Raw genomic sequence first — 23,295 nt, forward strand, 5'->3', positions numbered from 1 at the left:
CATATCAGTATGATTGAAACTCTTATATACAAGCTAAATGACACGGATACCAGGGATATTAAATTTACAATTATTTTGTATCTGAGTGACTTTAATAAAGACAAGCAGAAAAAAATTGAAGCGTCGCCTTTGAAATCTGATTTTCAAATTGAGTAAACACCTTTTGGCAGTTAGTTAGCAGCCTGAGATAATCCTTTCAGTTACCCTATTGAGTGTTGTCTCTGAACGAGTCAACATCTTTGGCAGTAAGTGGCGTGAGATAATCCTTCCAGTTACCCTGTTGTTACATGCACACCAAAATTTCACCTGGGGAAATATAGGTGTAAACTGAATATTTTCAATAAAGGAGGTACAAGTAACTGTGAAATGCTTTGAAACATTTGGGAGGTCAGGAAAAGTGCTTTATGAAAGCTACCTACTTCATTACAAGGATGAGTTTGAACACAGCAGAGATGAAGTGATATTATCAATGTCACAACAGCAAGTTATAAGAATTAAGTATGTCCTGAAAATGACAAGAAATGCAATGTGGGGATTATAACCAATGTATTATTGTGAATATTTTTATTTCCAATCATTTTCACTTCAATGCTATGGAAATCTGATTTATACTTAAGCCTCTTATTGCCCAATGTGTCTGGTATTTCAAAGGCACCATGAAAGGATAGTTGTCCGTATGTGAACTTCTGCAACTGTAGTTCCATTTTTTACGGATGAGTTTCATGATTACAGTTCCATACACTCCTAGTTCTTCCGTGACTGAGTATTTTCTGAGAAGTTCGGTTTAAAAAAAAACTGCTAACTGCTGCAACTGAAAAAGTTGGGTTGACCTTGTTCAGTGGACATTAAATCTATTTCCCTTCATATTCCAAAAAAATATGCAAGTTGAACTTGTGCTTATCCCTAGATGCTGCTGACTGTTGCATTCTGTCCTCAAATTGGTCAGCATTATTGCCCTTCCATTTAAGAGAAGGTTGGAACTTTGATTGGGCTCATATTTCAGTTTGAAATTAAACAGTGTCCAAGCAGGTAATTAATCACCTATTTCAACCAGCTCTTTTTACAAACCCTGGGGTAGGACAAATACTGAATATGCTTTACACTAGTCTCCTTTCGCACAGACATGCATTTCAAAAGACATTCGAATTGATTACATGAGAATTTATTCAAATATAGGACACTGTGGTATCTGGTTTCAAGTTTATTTATTAGTGTCACAAGTAGGCTTACATTAACACAGCAATGAAGTTACTGAGAAAATCCCCAAGTTGCCACACTCAGGTGCCTGTTCGGGTACGCTGAGGGAGAATTTAACATGGCCAATGCACCTAACCCAGCATGTCTTTCAGACTCAGAGGGGAAACCAGAGCGCCTGGAGGAAACCCATGCAGACATGGGGAGAATGGGCAAACTCCACAGACAGCGACCTAAGCTGGGAATTGAACCCAGGTCCCTGGTGCTGTGAGGCAGTGGTGCTAACCACTGTGCCACCATGTCTAATGAAATTAACATTTTGAAAATTGATTCTGTTTCCTTTACACTATTCAATCTTCACAGGTCATGGAAATCCACTCCTTTCGCAATAAACTTTTGAGTCTTGTGCTTTACAGGAGGTTTAAAAAAGGAGTGGAGTAGGAATCCTAGTAAACATCAGGTACAAGAGATCAGTTCAAAGTCACTGACCAATCTTAGAGTGACCATGATTACGATCAAAGGAAAGCCGATTGATTGTCATGCAAATTTACTGCCCTTGACCAAGTGAGCAGGAAATAGAGGCATTTTATCATGACATTCTCAAGGGTTATGATCAAGTTAGATTGACTGGTGTGGTAATTGTAATGGGTGACTTAAACACTAAAATTGATGCCAGGAATGCATGAAAGTCAATAAATCTTAAATTGAGAAATGAAAGATGAAACAGACTGATACAATTTTGTCCAGAAAATGATCTGATGTTGGCATGCACCACCTTTAAGCAACTAAAAAGAAAACTATACAGTTGAAGTCTAGACAACGTGGATGGCATCTGGCTCTATTCTCTCTCCACAATGTTTTGAGCCTGGATGGACCTTCATCAGAGCTCGAAGGGTCATTCAACTCAAAACACTGGCTCTATTCTCTCACCACAGACGCCATCAGACTTGCTGAGATTTACCAGCATTTTGTTTTGTTTCAGATTTCAGTATCCGCAGTATTTTGTCTTTATTATACTGTGTTTAGAATTTGAATGGATTTATATGATGGTGAAATGAAAAATATTTATATGTATCCCCGTGAATATATAATTTCAGATAATTGTCTCCTTGTGACAAAAATTTGGATGAAACTGAACATACCAAAAAATAAAAAGATTTAGATCTTGACGTGTTGAAGGGTGAGAACTTTCGCGAGATATTCACTGCTAAAAGTATGGGGTGACTATGAATGCTTTAGTATTGAGGAATCAGAATAAACATGAGCCTCAGAACAAGAGTAAAAATTAAGTGGAAAACATGGAAGAGCGTATACAACATGCTGCAAATTAAATATCACCAGAAGAGAAAAGAAAAAGACAGTGGATGACAGATATATTCAAAATAATGATGAAGGAAAGGAAGGAAACACTCTGGAATATGATGAAATTGAAAAGAAAATAGTGCATGTAGGGAGGCTAAAGAGAAATGGTAAAATTTAGATGTGAAGTATTGGAGCAGGAAAGAAATCATAAAACAAAGAGTGATGCATCAGAAGATGAGTTCTTTGACGAATAGGAAAGAAAAATAACATAGTGGATGAATAAAAGACAGATGATAAAATATTATTTGAAAGGACAAAGTCGCAAAAAGATGGACAGTATATACAAGCAGATTGAACAATGGTCTAAATCAAGGGAACATTAAGAGTTAATGGTAACTGATAGACTAAATATTAAAATATCAAATGAAGAATGCTCAAATTGTCATGTGCAGGAAAAGTTTCAGGCCTAGATGAAATTATAACTAAAACATCTAGATGTCCTTGGGAAAACAAAGTAAAAAGTGATAACAGAAATTTGTCATCAAATATGTACCAAAGGATGCATGTTAAGTGGCTTCAGACATTCATTATCTGTTAATTTACCTAAGAAACCTAAAGCAATGGCATGCAATCATCTTACAAGTATAAGCTTAACGAGCCATCTTAAAAAGTGATCACAAAAATCATATTAGAAAGAAATAATCACATATTCAAAGTTGAAATCCGTGAAATGCAATCTGGATTTAGACCTGGAGAGAGGATATTTAACTTTAAAAAAATTTTTTTGCTAAATATCTAGAAGTAAAGAAGAACACTTTCAATGCTTCATAGACTATGAAATAAGTGTTTGAACATGTTTATCAGCAGTAGTTAGTAGACGTGTTGCTGAAATGTGGCATTCCAGAGGCTACTGGGACCAGCTAGCTAGCGAGCAGGCTGGAAGATGGACAATTGGCTATCTTTTAAGTGAAGGGACAAGGCAATAATACTGTTGCCAAAATTATTCAATCTGTATACTGATTTGAATATTCAGAGAATTAGATGTACTTCAAGTGGTCAAATCAGAAGCAAGAACATAAACTTGCAGTGTGCTGACAATGCAATGTTACCTAGAATCAGAAGAGCCTCATAAAATATCATAGATCAAATAAAATTGCAAGATTTAGAATATGGATTGCAAATGAACACCATATAGGCAAAAAGAATGCAACAGAAGGAACTAGAGTAAAGATAGAAGTGGATGGAGCCACATTGGAATTAGCAGATATGTTTGTCTACTTAAGACAAACGATAACAGAAGATGGCAACTGTTGTGCATAAATTAGAAGAAAGATAGCGAGAGCCAAAAGTAATTTTGTGAAAATAGCAGATGTGTTAATGACAAGAAAACTCAAGCTTGTAACAAGGAAAATACTTGCACAATGTTACATTCTATCCACTTTCCCAGGCGCCTCAGAAACCTGGACATCAAGTGGAAGAAAATAGAGGCCTTTGAAATGTGCGTACTAAGGCATATGTTTAAAATTCCGTACACAGACAATAAGATAAATAGGGATCTACTTGAAATTAAAAGAGCAAAAAGAACTTGGTGACATCCAGAAAATATAATGTCAATATTTTGGCATTTTATTAGAGCTAAAAAGCTACAGAGATCTCTTCTAGAGGCTAACGTGGAAGGCAGCAGAAAGAGGAATTGACCTGTGTAGGGGATAAGATGGCACAAAACAGATGTGTTGCAGGTAAACAAAAAATGGCAAGATATGCTTTATGGACCAAGTGCTGGAAAGTGAAATTAGGCAAGGTAACGCTTTTTGCCAATACAGAAACAATGGCTCCCATTCTGTACTGTAAGTTTTCTATGGATGGAGCAGTGTGTGACATTTATGGAGCAGTTGATGGTGCATTCACTGAATTTACTGATCCTTTAAGGTAATTGAATTTCTTTTGGTGCTGCATCCAGGTCTGCAGGTTGTGGTAGCTGACATTGGCTGCATTAGTAACCTGCTCCCACCGCCCTCTGTTTGCTTCGCCTCCTGACTTCTGGAGTGATGAGAACCCCTCTTCTCCTGGGTACACCTCTTGCACTGGTGTTGCATCAGAGGACATTGGCCACTCTCTGGCTCGTTGCACCCTTTATGTATGTTCTTCCAGATCTTCAACTTTCTTGTAATCATTCTTATTTGCAGCTGGAAACTGAGTAAATTAAACTGAAACCTCCTTCCCTCAGTTGGTAAATCGCTCCTGAAGGTGATAAAAGTGTAAACATCTTTTATTTTTTCTCTCATTTTATTCCCTTTCATAATCCAATCTTTCTTTCCCTCTCTTTATTTATCTTTCTGTAAAACCTAACAAAATTGTCTAATATTTAAATTGTTCAGGAATAAAATTGAGGAGACATAAAATAAACCTTTCAGTTTACTGACAGCTGTGGTAAAGTTCATGCATTCCTATCACCCTGTCAGAATTCTTTAGTTTCAAGTCCTACTCCAGGGATCAAGGGCAAAACCTAGGCTGATGCTCTCATTCAGGAATGAGGGACTGCATCTCCTCATCATTAGAACTGTACTTGTGTTGTAATGTTCCATGCAGAGTTAAAATCAGCAGTTACAGTGCAAATACAATAAATTCTTGAAACTCAGGTGGGGAGAAAAGGTGAGCCATTATTTTTCATGAAACCAAGCTACACAAATTTCAGTTCACATTTACCTTCCTTGCCACCAGTTGCTGGATGATTTGCACATTAATAACACCTGCAATAAACTTGTTGGATGGGATTCTCCCAAAACAATTCTAAGTGTCGAATTTATGTAAAAACTGGAATAAGTCCCACTGTTTTTTCTCGATGGGCTTTTCAAAATGAATCTTCCACACTCTCTATGCATTGCGGTGTGCACTCATGTGAATCATTGAACCCTACAGTGTAGAAAAAGCCCATTTGGTCCACCTCATTAAAAATCGGTGGGCTTATTCCTGCTCGAGAGGCTGTCAGAGATTGGGGCATGCACATTAGCCCCGCGGTGTGGCCTCTTCCCCCACCCCGATTGCTGGCCAACCCTGCATCCAACCCACTGTGACCCAACCGCTGGCCTCCCAGATGCATCAGGGCTAGCTTCAACTCTCCTCCCTGGCCTGCCTCAATTTCCCACACCCTTGGTAGTCCCAATCCTCGACCCTAATGGTCAGCCCCAAATCGCGTTTTCCTCCCTTTCTTTGTCACTACCGAGGGGCAGCATGACTCCCCCACCCTCGTCCCCTCCCTGTGCATTGCCACTTTGCTCCTTGGGCAAAGCCAGCGGGCCAGGCTGGTGATGGCAATGCTCAGGGGACAACCTCCCCCCTCACCTCCGACCTCCATGGCCTCAGTTCATTCCAGCATAGTCAGACTGCCAACTCTCCATTAGCAGGAAGCCATTGTAAACGCCACTGGAGTGAAACACTCCTGGCGGGGGAGACACTCTGGTGGGCCCAGAGACTTCAGTCCTGGGCCCGCTAATGATATTGAAATCAGCATCTCCACAATTTATTCAGCTCTGTGCCATGGCAGGAAGCCACCTGAGCAATGCTTGGGGTTGTCTCCAGAGATCAGGATGGAGGTCACCAGTGACTCTAGACTCCAGAGCGCCACAGCAACAGTGGAAGGGGGGAGTATCTACAGATGGGTGATTTAGCTTCAGTGTCATTGAGAAGATCCATCTTGCAGCCTCACACTTTGTCCTGGAGGTTCATTTTCTTTCTTTCAGAGGCTTCTTCATCATTTTTCAATGGTGGATCAATGACGTAGGGCACCTTTTAAATGTGGCGCCAAGATATGATGGCGGGACATGTGCAATCAAGCCTCAATATGGTGCAAAAAATACTTAATAATTAATGAGGTCAGGGCCGGATGATATGCGTGGTCTCCTGTTGACCTCTCCCACAGGAAATGCGACCCGACCCCGCCCCCCCACCCCGGCCACGGGATTTATTTCCAGATAGGAGAATTCTGCCCATCACCTCACACAAAAACAGCCATTGTGGGATCTAATACATACATCTCCTCCTAGTCTGTGTACCATAGCTACATTTTTGTCTGAGCTACCAAGGGGGATGCATTTCTTTTTGCACTGTTTAAAGGGCAGCATTGATGTCAAGGGTTTTCCCCAAGGTATAAAAACAGTCAACTTGAATGCTTTTATGTTGCCTGTTACAAAGTTTATTGATATTTAGCTTTGGCTCGCAAGAAAGCGGCTACATTTTTCAAAGTAGATACTCCGACCCAACGAGGAGCAAAGGGTCAAGTGCTCAATTCTGTAATGAGGTGTGGTGAAACGTTACTTGTTCATATTTTAATTCAACAATTGGATTATAGAATTAAAATTTGTACAGTGTCAAGTTTCCTAATATTTTCAAAGGATAAATGATGTAATTTCCTGTTGCTGATGACCAAAAAAGTAATACCATCAGCAACAGCTTAATTTTTTGCTTTGGTTTTGATTTCTCCCCAAGACCCTAATGCCAATAATAGGGAACTAGCACAAGATTTGTTTCTTAAGAATTACAGTAATCATGGTGTACAAGGAAACAACTTGCTCACTCCTGGAACCACGAGGCCAATGATTATTAATTCAGAAACTCGGCAAATGTTCTAGGGAACCTGGGTTTGAATCCCACTGTGGCAGATAGTGCAATTCACATTCAATAACAAATATTTGGAGTTAGATGACCACGAAACCATTGTCAATTGTCGAAAAAACCAATCTAGTTCACTAATGTCCTTTAGGGAAGGAAACCTGCATTCCTTATCTGGTCTAGCCTACATGTGACTCCAGAGCCACAGCAATGTGGTTGACTCTCAACTGCCCTCTGAACAAGAGCAACTAGAGATGGGCAATAAATGCTAGTCAGGCAGCAATGCCCATGTTCCATGAATGAATGAAAAATATTTCTGCTTCCTTGTCAATCCTGGTATATGGCGGCTAAAAGAAGGCCATTCAAGGTAACGTAATTTGGTGGGGTGAGATTTCATTAAACTGTGAGTTGTTGATGTTTGAGTAATTTGAAGGATGCAAAAGGAATGATCATGTCAGCATTTATGACGCATTTCCTAGAGGGGAGAATTAGAGAATCCAATTACAATCCTCATTTAGTATTAAGTACTTTTATATTGGTTGTTCACTCTCTGCCGCACATCTTTAAAAGAGAAAAGAATAAGCTGGGAAAATGGAGAAAAAGCTGCCGCTTCTCTTAGATCAGATATTGTCTGTATCAGACTTTGAGCCATTAAGAATAGGACAACCTCCATACTCCTGAGACGCATGTGGCTACACTGGTGTTAGATTAGTGGAGAAGGATATTAGGCTACCAACCAAATGCACCACTGACCTTGTGAAATTCCTGGGATCTGCTTAATTACAATATTTGGGTTGGTTGCCAGTAGATTTCCTGTTTTTAATTGCAACTTGCCCCTGGAGGGTGAAGAAATGGCATGCTGCTGTAAAGTTTCCACACCTGCTACATTTTAAGGTGCCATCAATCTTTAAGAGACCTTGAATTTGAAACAAGTACAAGCTTGCTCAAAAGGGTAGCGAGGGCAGTCACAGGCTGGCATGCCACCAGATTTTCTCCTGCCGTTCTGCAGAAGTTGAAGCATGGGAGAAATGCACTGTTTGAGAGTTTGGAAAGGAGAGCAAGCTCTGACTGTCCGGACACCATAGAGTGTCCTTGTTCAGAAACCCAGTTTGTGAAGATTGTCACTGGAGTTACTCTTTATTCTGACTTCTATTTATTTATAGAGTGAAATGTAACAAGCTGTAACCTCTAAACTCAGCCACATCACAGTCTCAGTGCATGTCCTTTTACATATGCCCAAGTGAAATGCGAGTTAATGTCCTCTACCTGTATTTAATTAAACACAATTGATACACAATTAAAATAGAGGACGTTTATCAGTTAACTCCAATTTATGCAGTGCTGGGACTCGATGTAAGAAGTTCAGTGAGTTGGCCAGGTCAGGCAAGATAAGAAAGGGGAACGTACCTTGGGAACAAAAGATGCAATGTAATTTTAATCTTTAATTTGGGGAAATGCCATTTTTATCTCCAGACAATTTCTATTTCATGGATTCTTTATCCTAATAAGAAATAAACCATGGCTTTAAAATAAATATTTATTTATATACCAAACTTCAATCTCAAGTTAAACTGTATCTACATTAATCTAGAAGGGCTTGAGCAAAACACGGAAAAAATATTGAAATCAAAGTGCACACTCCATTAGACAAAATAGCCTAACCACTTGAAAAATTTATATCAACATGGGGTTGACTCAGGCTTTAAAGTTTGTTGATGTCTTAGAGATGTCTCGATGCCCATGGGCTCTTCTGTATATGTTGCTTTCTCAGGACCATGTTGGCAGTGCAGGAAATGGCCTGGAGGAAGTAGTGAGATACAGCAGGCTTCCTCCACATTGTAGTTTTTCATTGAAAAGCAAAATACTGCAGAGCTTGAAATCTGAAATCAAAAATAGGAAATACTAGAAATACTCAGTGGGTCTCTGTGGAAAGAAAAACAAAGTTAACTTCTCAGGCCAATAACCTTTTTATTGGAACTGTGAAAAACTAGAGATATAACAAGTACTAATTGAGTAAAGATGTAACATTTATCCTTTTACCTCCTTCCTTCTCATTGACCAGGGCATTTCCAAGTGAAATAGCAATGACTTGTACTCTTTTTGGTTTAGCATATTGTATCTGCTGCTCACGATGTTATCTCTTCTACATGGGGAGAACAAATACAGATTGGGTGACTGCTTTGTGGCACACCTTGGTTCAGTCTGCAAACACAGTGTGGCTCGCGTATGCATGTTAGAAACTATAATTATTCACGCACAGGGCTCTGTCCTTCATAAACAGAAAAAGCATGTCCATGCATTGTGCCGCCTTCCACCAAACAAAAGCTTGGTACACAGCCGTTCCCGAGTTCCTTCCCAATGGCAATACTTTGACCAGTCAGAGTCAACCTGCCTAGTTTGAATTTAAACACAAGCTTGGTGGTTAACTGTTCCCTGGTGCATTCTCTATGGCAATGTCTCTATCAATCAGAGTCCACTTGCCAACCAATCAATGTTCTCTTATCCTGCAGTATAAATTGTTGTTCCCTTCAGAATTAGTATTCTGCTAAATCTATTCTGATGAGCGCAAAAGGAAAAGCTTCAATAACATATTGGGGAATTCACAGAACTTCTATCTGATCTGAAATTTCAAAGTCATTTGTGCATTTTACAATGCTTAGCAACACTGGATGCTTTTATACAGCCAGTAATTATGACTCGTATAAATGAAATAGTAATGCAGGAAGATGTGACATATGACTTCACCTCATCAGTACTATTTCATTTCAATTTGTTAACTTAGACCTACATCACTTCTGACAGGAAATCTATCAGGCTATAAAATGGGAGGAAATCTAATGCTAATGATGTCTGTCCAATTTCCAACCCCACCTGCCCCGTTGACGCTATTAAAACATGGATGAACAGCAGAAAATCAGGTCTACATGGCTAATACTAATCATGATGTGATTAAAAGAAAAAACAAAATGTGTGGATGCTGGAATCTGAAACAAGAACAGGAGATGTTAAAAACTCAGCTGGCCTGCCAGCATCAATCCAGAGAAACAGAGTTAACAGGCAGAATTTTACCATCCCGCCCACCACGGCAATCAGAGTGGGCAAGGGGCAGACCACGGAAAGGTCCGTTGACCTTGGGTGGGATTTTACGGTTTCGTAGCAACGAAGCTGTAAAATCCCACCCAACATTTTGAATTAGCAGACTCTTCAGAACTGAAAAGCGGGAGAATGTGTTAGAGCTAAAGAAACTGCAACATAAAGTAGCAACTTTAAGAACGAACGGCAGCCTGGTGTGAGGGGAGTCTTTTTCATTGATGCAAACATTCTGTGTATGGAATATTTTTTAAAAAGGGGGTTAAAGCTGGAAAACAACAGGTCAAAATCTAAAGTTGCCCAATTCGATGTTGAGTCCCAAGGGTTGCAACATACCCAATCTGAATTTCACAGTAACTTCATTGCAGTGTTAATGTAAGCTTTACTTGTGACTAGTAAATAAACTTTACTTTAAAAAGATGCTGCTTCTCCAGTTTGCACCAGGCTACACTGGAGCATTGCAACAGGCTAAGGATGGGCATGAGAGCAAAGTGCTAAGTTAAAATAGCCAGCAACAGGAAGGCTGGGGTCATACTTGCAGACTGAGTAAAGGCGTTCCACAAAGTGGTCAAACAGTCGGCGTTTAGTCTCCCCAGTGTAGCAGAGACCGCGTTGAGAGCAGCAAATACAATAAGCCAAATTGAAGGAAATGTAAGCAAAATGTTGCTTAACCTGAAGGAGCATTTGAGGCCTTGAAGAGGGTGGAGGTAAAGGGACATCGCACCTTATGTGATTGTGAGGGAAGGTGCCATGGGAGGGGGATGGGGAGTTTGGGTGTGATGGAGGAGTGGAAAAGGGTAAACCTCAAGGCTAAACACCCCCTTCCTTTCCTGTACCATCTATTGTTTGTTTTTAAAGCTGCTAATTTTTGTTGCGGTTTCATGTCATGATTAATCTTGGTTGTACCTTTTTCCATTTCTATATATTGAGTAATGATGGGATGCAATGCCCGTACCAATGTGTGTTGGCTTCTCTACAGTATTCTGCATTGTTACTGAGAGCTTGACCATAAATGGATTGATTTGAGCTACTCAGGAATGCTCAGCACTCTTATAAATCCTGTTCTGTGTAATTAAAGGTAAACTACATGCGTGGGTGTACAAAAGCCCAGGAGTGTGCTTTGTTCCGCGACTGGCAGAGATTTTCTGATACAGACCATATCCACTGAATCAAGGGGAAAGTCTCCAGGTAATACACTTTATTTGATCAGAGCGTTGCCTACCTTTTGGAATTTTCTTTCAATATCTGCCTTTGGCCTAATCTTCATCTATTTATGTTCAAAATATGAAATAAGTGTTAAAATTTACCTTCTGATTCTGGAGAAATAAAATGATTGCAGATGTGAATGGAAACCATGTTCAGGAAAGTGGGCAAACCTTTATACATTTGATAGATAAAACAAACTTGGGCGACCGAGATTCACCTGTGAGAGTTTAACACTCTGAATAATGTAATTACTCAGGATTTATTTTTATATCTTTTATTGTTGTTCTCTCAGACTGTAGCTGTTAAGTTTCCTCTTGATTAAATAAAGTCATGAATATCTTGGGTCAGACATCCAAAGACAGAAACCTGTGTCCTCTCACTGAAGCTCATCACGTTTTCTACTTAGCATATTTATTAAGATGTTCTCCAATGATAAAATGTAATTTGACTAGAATTTGTATTTAGCTATATCTTGCAAAAATTTCTTGTAATATTATCTAGTAAATATTTTCACTGTTCTGACCCCACATTAGGTACAATTCTGACATTGTAATGAATCAAGTAAAAGCGTTTTTCTAAAGTATACTATGGCACAATTTGGTAAAAATGTATGTAAGCAGTAGGATCTTGGTATCCAACTGCACACATTCTTAAAAGATGTTGGGACACTTATGGGGTGCAATCTAAAAGAAAAATCATATGGGTTAATTAGGTTTATAAACAGAAAGTCAAAGAGGCCGGGCTGGATTTTCCCAAAGTTGGGCTGACCTAACAGGCCTTTATGAATGTCAGTGAGGTCCTGGATGTGGAAGTTCTGTTTCATTTCCAAAAGATCCCTTTTTTTGTCGAGAGGGAGGGGACAAGCCACAGGTGTGAAACACAAACTCAGCAGGGCTACTTGAAATTGGTGGTGAGTTCAAATGGACCCTATTTTTGCTGTTGCAAGGAACTAAGCTGTCAGTGTGGGATAATGGAAGAGATGTAAATACATGCATATTTTCCGGGTATAGAAAGACTAAATCTCAACTAAGGTCAGCTTAAGTGTCAAGACCCTGAAGTCATTCAAATTCAAAACCTTTAAAAATGAAAAATAGATTAGATTTAGCTGTCACTTAGAGCAAAATAAATGCAGACACCTGCTCTTGGAGGGCATTGATTGACAGGCCATCTGGTGTAGCTTAGCATTAACCACCTATACCTGTTCTCTCAAAATACTTAATTGTTATCATTTCCCAAAAGCTGCTATTATTCTTGACCTCATTGCCTGGATTTCAAAAGATCCAAATCTACTTATCTCCCTTGTGTTCAAAGTTTGACAGTTTTTAAGAGGCTTTTAAAGGATTAGATGTATTTGACATGGTTGCATAGCTTAAATCCATGTCCCGTTTTCCCTAGCCTATCTAGTTACAATTCTGTCCACCAAGATGCAATCACTTGATCATTTTAAACACTTAAATTAAACCACCCTGAAACCTTAGCACTCCCGGGTGTAGAAAGACTGAGAATCTCAAACAAATTATGACAACTTAAGAGCTTTTGACTCGGGATGATTGTAGTGAACCTTCTTTGAAACTTTTCCAATGCCTCTGTAACATCCATGACATCAAGAAACTAAACTGAACATAGATGTAGATGAGGCCTATCTAAAGCTTTGTACAATTACACTATAGTTTGAGTTTTATACTGAATTGCCCTCTTTAAAATTTCTATCATTGTACTCCAGCTGAAATGCAAGACCTCAGTGCTGGTTGTATATGTTTATAATTTATGTTTAATGATATCTTTCCCCTCAACAAATTACATTTAAATCCCAAGAGCAGTGTATGCATCTAGTCCCACCCACAGGCATTTATCTATAAGAATGAACACACATCAGGTGTGGGACTATTCTCCCATTGTCCAAATCAAGATATAATCTTTTTTATCTTCTCTTGGGTTCCATCTGTGGCCTAGTGGACAGTGCCTGTGAATTCTCGAGTGTAAGGTTTCTTTGTTCAGTGTTAGTGAATTATTTAAACACTCTCTAGCGAAAACAACATCAAAATGTATATGTAAAGCAACTACAGTGAATTCTGGAAATCCAAAATAAAACAGAATATTCTAGAAATACTCGCCAGGTCAGCATCTGAAGTGAGAAATAAAGCTGCAAAGTTAGATTTTCTCACAGGTTTTAGGACTCCAGCCTCAGGACAAAATGGGGAATCCCAAGCTCAGCGTACCTGCACAGTTTTCCCAGAGGTTGTCTCCTGATTGTCCATCTCCATGCTTGCTGTCCTTTCGGCTCTTGATGTTGTTGGTCCACTCAGAGGGCCAGCAGCCCTGGTGTCTCGGTCAGTTCCACCAGCAGAGATGGATGTTGCGAAGGGAAGCTGGAGAACACAAGGGCACCTAAACATGGATGCAGTGAGTTAGCCCCCTAGAAGTGGAGGGGAAACCCCTTCCTATGTATATTGTTTGGCCTGCAGGAGTGGTTTTCCCTGCTTCAGGCCCCTTCTTTGTCACATGGTACCTTCAGCTCCAGTACTGCTGTGAGGAGCAGCCTTCAGGGAGATGGCCATCTCCACAAGCAACAACCAGGAGCAAAATTTGATCTAATTACGTTTTGTATTCAGATTAATTGGCTGCCTGCCTCCAAAGTGGGGGCACCTCTCTCTTTTTCCAATCCTATGTTTCCAAGCATAGCTGGAGATGGTAATCTTAGAATTTCATTCTATTCAACCCATCAAGTCTGCACCATTCTCCAAAACAGCATCTTACCCAGGCCCTCCCCTATCTCCATGACCCCACACATTTACCGTGCTAATCCACCTAACCCCCACATCTTTAGACTGTGGGAGGAACCTGGAGCACCCAGAAGAAACTCACACGGACACAGGGAGATTGGTGACTGTCAGTGTGGAGTTTGCACAAAGGCCAGAATCAAACCCAAGTTCCTGGCGCTGTGAGGCAGCAGTGCTAACCACTGTGCTACCATGTCACACCACACAAGTAAAACAACTAGAGTGGGATTTTCCAACAGTGCTCATACCAAAATTGGAATCTTTTCGTTATAACACCAACTTTTCTGTCTCGCTCTCTGATTCCTGTGGCAGGCAAGATGGAAAAAGTCCACCTATAAAGTCGGAATGGGAGAATCATTACCAACATTGTTCTCATTTTATTCCTGACTCATTGCCATCTCCTATTGCCTTACACTCATCCATTTCATCAACTAATTTCACCTAACAGAGATCTATTTTTGTTTATTCCTCCTCTCCTTCCTTTCTCTGTCTCTGTACTTGGTTGAAAACTTTATGGCCAGAATTCTACCTCCCCAGTGCCACAGGAATTGGAGTGGACTGTGGGAAGGTCCGTTGACTTTGAGTGGGATATTACGGTTTCATGATGAGCAAGGCCATAAAATCCCACCTTGCATCTCTAACTTTTCCCAGTTCTCATGAAATTTGATGAACCCAAAACTTTGTTTCTTTGCCTCTGACGCTGCCTGACCTGCTGAGTACCAGTTTCTGTTTTTAGTTAATATAAAAGCTGAACTCGTTAGTATTTGAAACCTTTCTCACCTCAGAGCTGCTTTAGCCTGTGAAAATAAACTTTGCTTCACATCTCAAAATCTTTTATTAGGAAAATTGCTCCAAAAAAACCAAGATGTGATACGGTGCTTCCCATGAATGCAGCTTTAACCGTTACAACAAAATAAGTTATTGTCCAGAAATTGCAGATGTAGTGTTTGATGCTCTATATTTGTCCAATAATACATGCAAATTGTTGCTGGTACTTAATCATAAACTTAGCCATGCTGGGAATCCACTGGTTCTTTGCATCACCTATCTGCGCAATTATCTTGCAGTTGTCAGGTGAAGGATGTTTACTTTAATATAGTTTGTGCTGTAACTATTCTTTGTAATTTACAGCAGCTTCCTGTTGAAGCTATCATTTATCATTCTGATCGGTCCCAGTGCGACTTATGCCTGAAATATTGCTGTATGCGAACACGGTGAAATTAATCATGCTACACAGTGGACTCTGGACTCTGTACGTAAACACGTTGGGTTCAATTTTAACTTATCATCACCAACTACACCCTCCATCCTGGCAGAAACTGGGTGGGGAAACATTAAAATAAGGGCAGTCAGGATTTTAGTCAATTTTTGCCTTCACTTGAGGCCAGACCTGCTGGAAGGTGGATTGTGGCCAATAGCGGACCGTGCAGATAAGTAATAAGATTTAGGTTTCCTCCCAACTACCCACATGCAGTGTCCAACACCTTACCCCTTCCACCCTACCACTCCCCCACTATCCCACCTCTAGATCAGATCCCACCACAAACCTCCTGCCACCAAAGTCCCAGTCATGGTACCAGCCCTAATGCTGAATCCAGTCAAGTTCAAGGGTTCGGTGAGTAAATTTGTGGCAATGAGGCTTGATCTTGACATAAGCCAGAAGGATAAGAAATGTTTCAAAGCTCATTTTCTGTAATTGTAATTGCTTCCTGTAATTGTTTTCTCAGCTCCCTTTTACTTTTTCAGGTTGTTGGCTGTATCTCACGTAGCTTGAGTTGTTTTATTAGATTCTGTTGGATGAATTCAGTATAGACACTGTTTACTGATACTCATGGTTTGCTGAAAAGAAGATGGACAACTAATCATTTTAGAACATAGAACAGTACAGCACAGTACAGGCCCTTCGATCCTCAATGCTGCGCCGAACTATGTCCGAAACCAAGATCAAGCTATCCCAATCCCTATCGTTCTGGTATAATATTTCTCATCATTGTTACAGATTTTACCAAATTCAAAGCTCATTATCTGCTGTGGTGAGGTTTGAACCCAGATTCCCCAAGATTTAACCTGGGTCACTTACCCAGTGACAATACCACTGCAGCACCACCTCCCTATATTTATTAGCAAACAAATTTGCTTAATTCTTGCAAAAATTAACACTGTCCAAACATTGCTAAAAGATACAAACTGATTGGAATTCTGAAATAAAATTGCCATTACATTTATGTATTTAAAGTTTGGATAGTTTGGTAATAACAGTGAGACTCGTGAAAGGGCAATAAGTTTACATGCCGCCCATGAGTGATTTTTAATGATATGCCCCCCTGTTGACCGCGTTTCACTGATTCTTGGCTGAGCTACTCAATTATATTGTGCAACAACAAAGCTATTGAAAACCGATAAGGCCAGTCCCAAAGCCTTAAGTGTTACATCCTCCCTTGGGAAAGAAACAATATTAGAGGCAGAAATTGGTGACAATGAAAAAAATAAGAAGAATAGCATGCATTGCAAGAGAATACAATTGTGATACAAAACTGAGCTGTTAACCCATGTTTGCCCCTAGCTTAAGAAGGCACTGAAAACGATGTGGGAGGCACGGGTAGGCTAAATGCCTGATATTAGGTCGCAATGGTGACATCCTTTATATAATACACATATTTGTATGTTGGACAATTCCACAGAAATTCCTGCGAATCAGGAATATTGATTCCTCACAAAATAACGGTTTTCTGCTTGTGTAAGTCAAAATGATATGAAACCATTAAACCGAGAGAAGGAGTGGAGTGCTTGGATTTCGCACATAATGAGAACAGGACTGTAGTGCTGATCCAGTTGGCAGAATGTTTGTTTCATTTGGTCTAAGCACTTTGAATGAATGGAGCCTGAACTCAACTGCTCCAAGATTTTAGATATGAATGCCCGTAGTTTAGCATTGAAACTTTACTCTTGTGGATCTTATGGAAACTGTGAGGACAATTTTGTCCAGAAACTTTACGCTCTAAAAAGCTTCCCAAATGGTCGAGGCAGACCCTTAGACTGCAACATCGATTTTAACACAACGCCTGCAACCTTTCACCACTTAGATTAGCTGCTGCCACTCATTACCAAGGCCACAAGGTATTTTGGAGGATTGCACTCAATCTACTCTCCTCTTAAATAATGACTAGTTGATTAGGGGTAAATTAATTATAGCAGAGGTTTTCAGGTGTTATTATCTGTTCACCTGTTGCTGGAGTTTTGAAGAGGACTTTTGAAACACATTGGAAGATTTTCTAGGATACTTGGTCAGGATTTCACCAACACTTTATCAATATTTATTGTAGAAATTCTCTGAGGACTTCACCTCAATGAAATAAATGCTGTGTTGCTCTGTCTCATTGGATAGCAATCACCAGGAGAAAGGGCACGTTTGGACGCTGGGGCTTTGCTGGGGATTCCCCTCTGCATAGGGAAAGGGAGGAGGACACGAGATCAAGCTGAGCAACAGCAAAAGAAAAATGTGAAAAATTGGGGAATGACCAGTACTGGTCCAAACTATTCCATTTTAAGATACAGAAGTCCAAGCCTTACTGTTTGTTCCTCCTTGGAGCTGCTGTAGGTGTAGGGGACAGGAAAATTATGTGGACATCTTCCCTCTTGTGGGTACAGGGCATTTCTTGTCCTACTGGACCTTCTCCCATGTCACATCTGAGAACCTTTCACTCATTTTTTGAGCGAGCCTGGAATGTTCCATTGTGTTCTTAGCCAGCCCACTTCATGCACTCAGCAGAAGTGAAATGAATGAAGTCCACGTACACTGCTCCATAAAATTTGCATCTAATCAATGCTTGAGTGCTAAGCCTGCAGGTGTTTCTGTTTAAGCTTCTCCAGGCAAGTTCAAATTATGCTAATCAGCAATTAGAACAAAAATTACGTGCTACAAGCAGACTTTCATTTAGTGCCTGTTTTCGCCCTTTCACCAAAATAACCCCTTGTATCTAATTTAAGACCACTCTTAGTAGCTTTACACCAACATTCAGCAATTATATTTCCTGCTGCAGGTACTTGAAATGTAGATATGCAAACCTGTCACAAACATAATTGCCACCTTATGCCATTATTATCTTTGCCTGTCACTGATGAGAGAATAGTCAATACTTCAGTTATGAGCAATTTGATGTTTCTCTGTTTAAATCCCTAAGTAAAGTAGTGTAGCACTCACAACAGAATGTTCCAATCATGGTAGCGATAAGGCCACCTTTTAACTCGTCCTATGCCCATTGATGTAAAACATAAAGCAAGTCACCCCATGCTTGTTCGTGGTCTCGCTTGGTTTCCTCGCTGACAGGATTAACCTTTTCCCCTGAGTTCATGATAACCGGCTGCCATCGGAACCAGGATTGTATGCAAGTGTGCTTCATTGGGAATTAGTATGTTTCCCTTGGGAATGAACCTGGCAATAACAGAACCACCAGTGGAAAAATAAAGATGCAAGTGAAATATCACCAGTGTGAACACCTCATAGACATGGGGGAAATTTATGTGGAAAATAGAATGTCCAATTTATATTGGGGTGGGGGTGAGTGACATTTCTGAAATTAGGTTAAAGGCCTTCAAGGAAGGTGATACAACCATTATGGCCTTTGCACAGCTGCTAAACAAGATCAGTGGTTTGAAGGTTTTGTGCAAAGATGAAATTACAAGGTGCAATCCTTAAAAGAAAATGGCAGAAACAAAATAGACTTTTACTTATTCAACCATCATAAACCAATGTTCTCAGTTACAATCGGATCAAAATCCCCAAGCCAGGTCAGAACACTGTAATAAAAAGGGAAACAGTTGTTTACATAGTGTTTGAAAACATCTTAGAGAAGATGCTTTAAGATTTTTTTCTTTAACAAATTATTTTAAGTGCAGCAGTCATATTCTGCACAATGGTAATGAGATTCATGTCTGCCAGGTTTTAGTTTTGGTAATGTTGTTTGACTGAAAAATATTGGTCAAAAAGTTGGGAGAATACCCTGATTTATTTAAAATATTGCCTTGTGATCTTCAATGTTCATATGAATATCTAATTGCAAGGACAACAATTGGAGCAATACTGCAGTCTTTAACAAGGAATATAAAGTTAGCATGCAAGTTCAGCAAGCAAGTGGGAAGGCTAATAGCGAGGGGATTGGAATATAAGAATATGGAAATCTTTCTTCAGTTGAACAGGATTTTTGTGAGACCGTACTTGGGAGTGGCCTGTGCAGTATTACTCTTCATATCTAAGGAATGATTTGCTTATCTTGGAGATGGTGCAGTGAAGATTTACTAGATTGGTTTCTGGGATGAGAAAACTGTCTTGTAGTGCAATATTGAAGTACCATGAAATAAATTAGGACTTGGAGTAGTTTCCATTGAACCTGCTCTACCAGATCAATTGGCTCAGTTCCAATTTCCCACCCACTCCTCATATTCCTTGATTCTCAGAGGGATGCCGAAGTTACCTGTCTCTGCTTTGAATGTACTCAATGCGAGAGTCTTCACAACCCTCTGAGATAAAGAATTCCAACATTTCACAACCCTCTGAGTTCAATGATTTGATCTTTATCATGAGACAAGACAGGGAAAACAACCTCAGTGTCTACCCTGTTAAGATCCTTTAGAATATTTGTATATTTTGGTAAGATTACTTCTCATTCTTAACTCTGGAAAATATATTCATCTTTGCACAATAAGACAGTTTTCTCATCCCAGGAATCAATCTAGTAAATCTTCTAAGCAGATCATTCCTTAGATTGTGGGGGGGCATGGTAGCACAGTGGTTAGCACTGCTGCTTCACAGCTGCAGGGACCTGGGTTCGATTCCTGGCTTGGGTCGCTGTCTGTGTGGAGTTTGCACATTCTCCTCATGTCTGCGTGGGTTTCCTCTGGGAGCTCCACAGCCCAAAAATGTGCTGGTTAGGTTGATTGGCCGTGCTAAAATTGCCTCTTAGTGTCCTGCGATGTCTAGGATAGAGGGATTATTGGGTAAATTTGTAGGGGATATAGGGGTAGGGCCTGGGTGGGATTGTGGTCAGATTCGATGGGCCGAAGGGCCTCTTTCTGCACTATATGGTTTCTGTGATTTCTATGATATGAAGAACAATACTGCACACATCGCTTTCAAGTATGGTCTCTTGAAAACACTGTTCAATTGAAGAAAGATTTCCATATTCTTATATTCCAATCCCCTTGCTATTGGTCTTCTCAGTCGCTTGCTGCACCTGCAGGCTAACTTTGTATTCCTTGTTAGAGCGTACCTAAGTCAGTCTGAATGTCAATATTAAGTTTCACACTTGAAAACACAGCTTGCATTATACACGTTTGAGAAACATTCTTTTGCTGTGTGTTGGTGCTATGCAGTCATTTTAAGACTGATGCAAATGTGTACATTTTGGAAGCTGTTGCTTGGTGCATAGCCTTTTTGTCCTCTGGGTGGCACATTACCAATTGTGGAACAGCCATGCACTCATGCAATTTAGAGAGAATTCTTCTCTCAAGTCCTGTAGTGAGATTTAATCCCATAACTGCCTGATAAATGGAATTTGATTTATTTTGTCTTTGTAAATCGGACGCATTTACTTTAAAATCTCAAGATAAATATAGATGACGAAGGTCATATGTCCTATCTTGGCTAATATAGAGTCAGTGTAGTGTAGAAGGAGGCGGACTATATCTCGGGTGTTCACTTCCATTACCCTACTTGGAAATCCAGTTCACGTGCTGATTGCCCTTCACATGAAGAATAATTTCTTGATATTCATTTTTCACTAGAATAAACCTGAGTCTCTTGTCACACCGTTATGGTTTCGTTTCAAATAGTATTCTGTATTTACCTGTCTAAAGCTCCAAAATGTCATTTCCCTTGAAGACAAGAACTATAATATTCAAGGAAAGGGCTAAACCGAATACTCTGCAGTTTTGATATAATATAATCTAACTTTTAACGATATCATTCTGCATTTTATGTCTGCTACCTCTGAGTGAAGGTGGGTAGAGGGAATGTTTTTACTCTGGTCACTCTTTTTGACTATAATTAATATACCTCAAAAGCTAATTGACTGATCTCAATGAAACTCAGTATGCATCTGGGGAATAATCCAAGGAAGAACTTTTTTTAGTTAATTCCAGATCCTAGAATTTTTTAAAAAGATGCAGTAACATTGAGAGATAGGAATAAAATGACATTTTTTAAATGTTGTGGATTGTCTCTGCAGCTGTGGTGCAATTTTTCACAACTGTCAAAATGTGAGCAGAGTTTACAGAGCAGATTGTTTTATACAGATTGGCCAGAAACCTCCACAGTGAGATGGAAACTTTGAATAAAAAGATATATTTTTTCAGCTGTGTGGTTACAGAGCATCAACCAGGCAGGAACGAGCCTCAGGGAAGAGCTGCACGATTATAATAACATTTAGTTAACACAGTGTGCGAGAGGTATGCCATTGACTCTGGTGCCCTCCTCTTATTGATTACTGCTTTGCAGTGACAGGCAAATTTTTCATCTGCCAGGATTCCCTAAATAGTTTAAAGCTTCATCCTGAACTATTTTGACACCTATTATGGAATAGTTGCATTACCATTTTCTCCTCCTATGCAATACCACATAATTGTTGATATTAAATTTCATAGTTATTATCATGCCCACTTACTGAATAAGTTACATAAAATATGTAAGTCCCTGGTGTCTCCTCAAATTCAACTGCATCTCTTTCAGCTGGTATTGTTTGCACGTTTGGCTGCATTAAGCCTCTGAATCCATGTTGTTAATGTAATTTTCACAGCAGGGGCCTCAAAATCCATTCTAGAGGCTTTAAACTCAGCACTTCCATCCAGCAAAGCTCTTCCAACAAACATCTCCTACTTCTCAGCCAATGCTTTATCCACGCTTAGATTTCATATCACTTAATCCATTCCCACCGCTTCATAGAATCATAGAATCCCTACAGTACAGAAGGAGGCCGCACATCTTTGGACTGTGGGAGGAAACCCACACAGACACAGGACAAAGTGCAAACTCCACACAGATAGTGACCCAAGGCCGGAATTGAACCTGGGTCCCTGGCACTGTGAGGCAGTAGTGCTAACCACTGTGCCATCATGCTGCACTTAACCTTGTCTTCTGTGAGAAACTTCTGTCAAATACGTTCTGAAAGTAGAGGTACGTCCTTTCTTTCCATAGTGTACAGAATGTCAACAAGAAAAGAATCAAGGCAGAATCTTTCCCCTTTTGAATCACTATTTGGGGTTCATACTTGATTTACATACAGGTATCTTGATTTACATTGAATGCATTGTTCACTCACTGGTACAAGATCGAGACAATGAAGATGACACATCTTTAATTTTCAGCTCCTTCATGCATCAAAAATGGTTTGCCAGTTGTGAAAAATTGCACCACAGCTGCTGAGACAATAGAATCCTACAGTGCAGAAAGACCATTCGGTCCCCTGTGGCTAACCACAGTGCCACCGTGCCAGTATTGGTTTATTTACAATCTATCATGTCAGCAGTCTTCTTCCAATTTCTCAAAAGCAGAAAAGAAAATTTCCAACGGATTTTCTGTTGGAAAGACATTAACAACCACAATCCCACCCAGGGCCTAAGCCTACAGCCCAATGCATCTACCCTAGCTAGTCCCCCTGACATGAATTTAACATGGTCAATCCATCCAACCTCACACACATTTGGAATGTAGGAGGAAACTGGAGCACCCAGAGGAGACCCTGAAACAATGTGCAAACTTCACACAGTGACCCAAGCCAGGAATTGAACCCAGTTCCTTGGCACTGTGACGCAGCAGTGCTAGCCACTGCGCTGCATGGTAGCTTCTTTGCCTGTGGAGATCACCTTTAGAAATGTTCTTGCTTAAAACCACCATTTTACTTATAGAGGAAAGAATGGCCATGTTCAACAGTGACAAAACTACTGATTTCAACGTTAAACAAATTAATATAGTGCAGTGCGCTGGCTGGTTCTGTATGTGTTTTAAGGTATACGTTAATGTAGAATGATCTGTATTTTATATAACATAACCTAGTGAGTACTCAGTGCAGCATCTGATTCTACACTGTTCATTAATGATTACTCTAAGGCAATTTCCAAACCA

The 23,295-nt window shown here is 39.9% G+C and overlaps 1 protein-coding gene across 3 annotated transcripts in view; it reads left to right on the forward strand.

Moving 5' to 3' along the window:
• The window catches only part of LOC145353929 (extracellular sulfatase Sulf-2-like), a 318,430-nt gene that overhangs the window by 78,317 nt on the left and 216,818 nt on the right, over window positions 1-23,295 (forward strand). For 2 of the 3 annotated variants that reach the window (XM_080204931.1, XM_080204936.1), the window contains exon 3: window positions 11,273-11,382. The exons of the other annotated variant lie outside the window; for it this stretch is intronic. The gene's annotated coding sequence lies outside the window, so the exon portion shown is untranslated. The remainder of the gene's footprint in view (window positions 1-11,272; window positions 11,383-23,295) is intronic. 3 annotated transcript variants of the gene reach the window in all.

The sequence above is a fragment of the Carcharhinus amblyrhynchos genome, chromosome 16, assembly GCF_965287045.1.
Source record: "Carcharhinus amblyrhynchos chromosome 16, sCarAmb.v2.hapA, whole genome shotgun sequence".
NCBI classification, from domain to species: domain Eukaryota; kingdom Metazoa; phylum Chordata; class Chondrichthyes; order Carcharhiniformes; family Carcharhinidae; genus Carcharhinus; species Carcharhinus amblyrhynchos.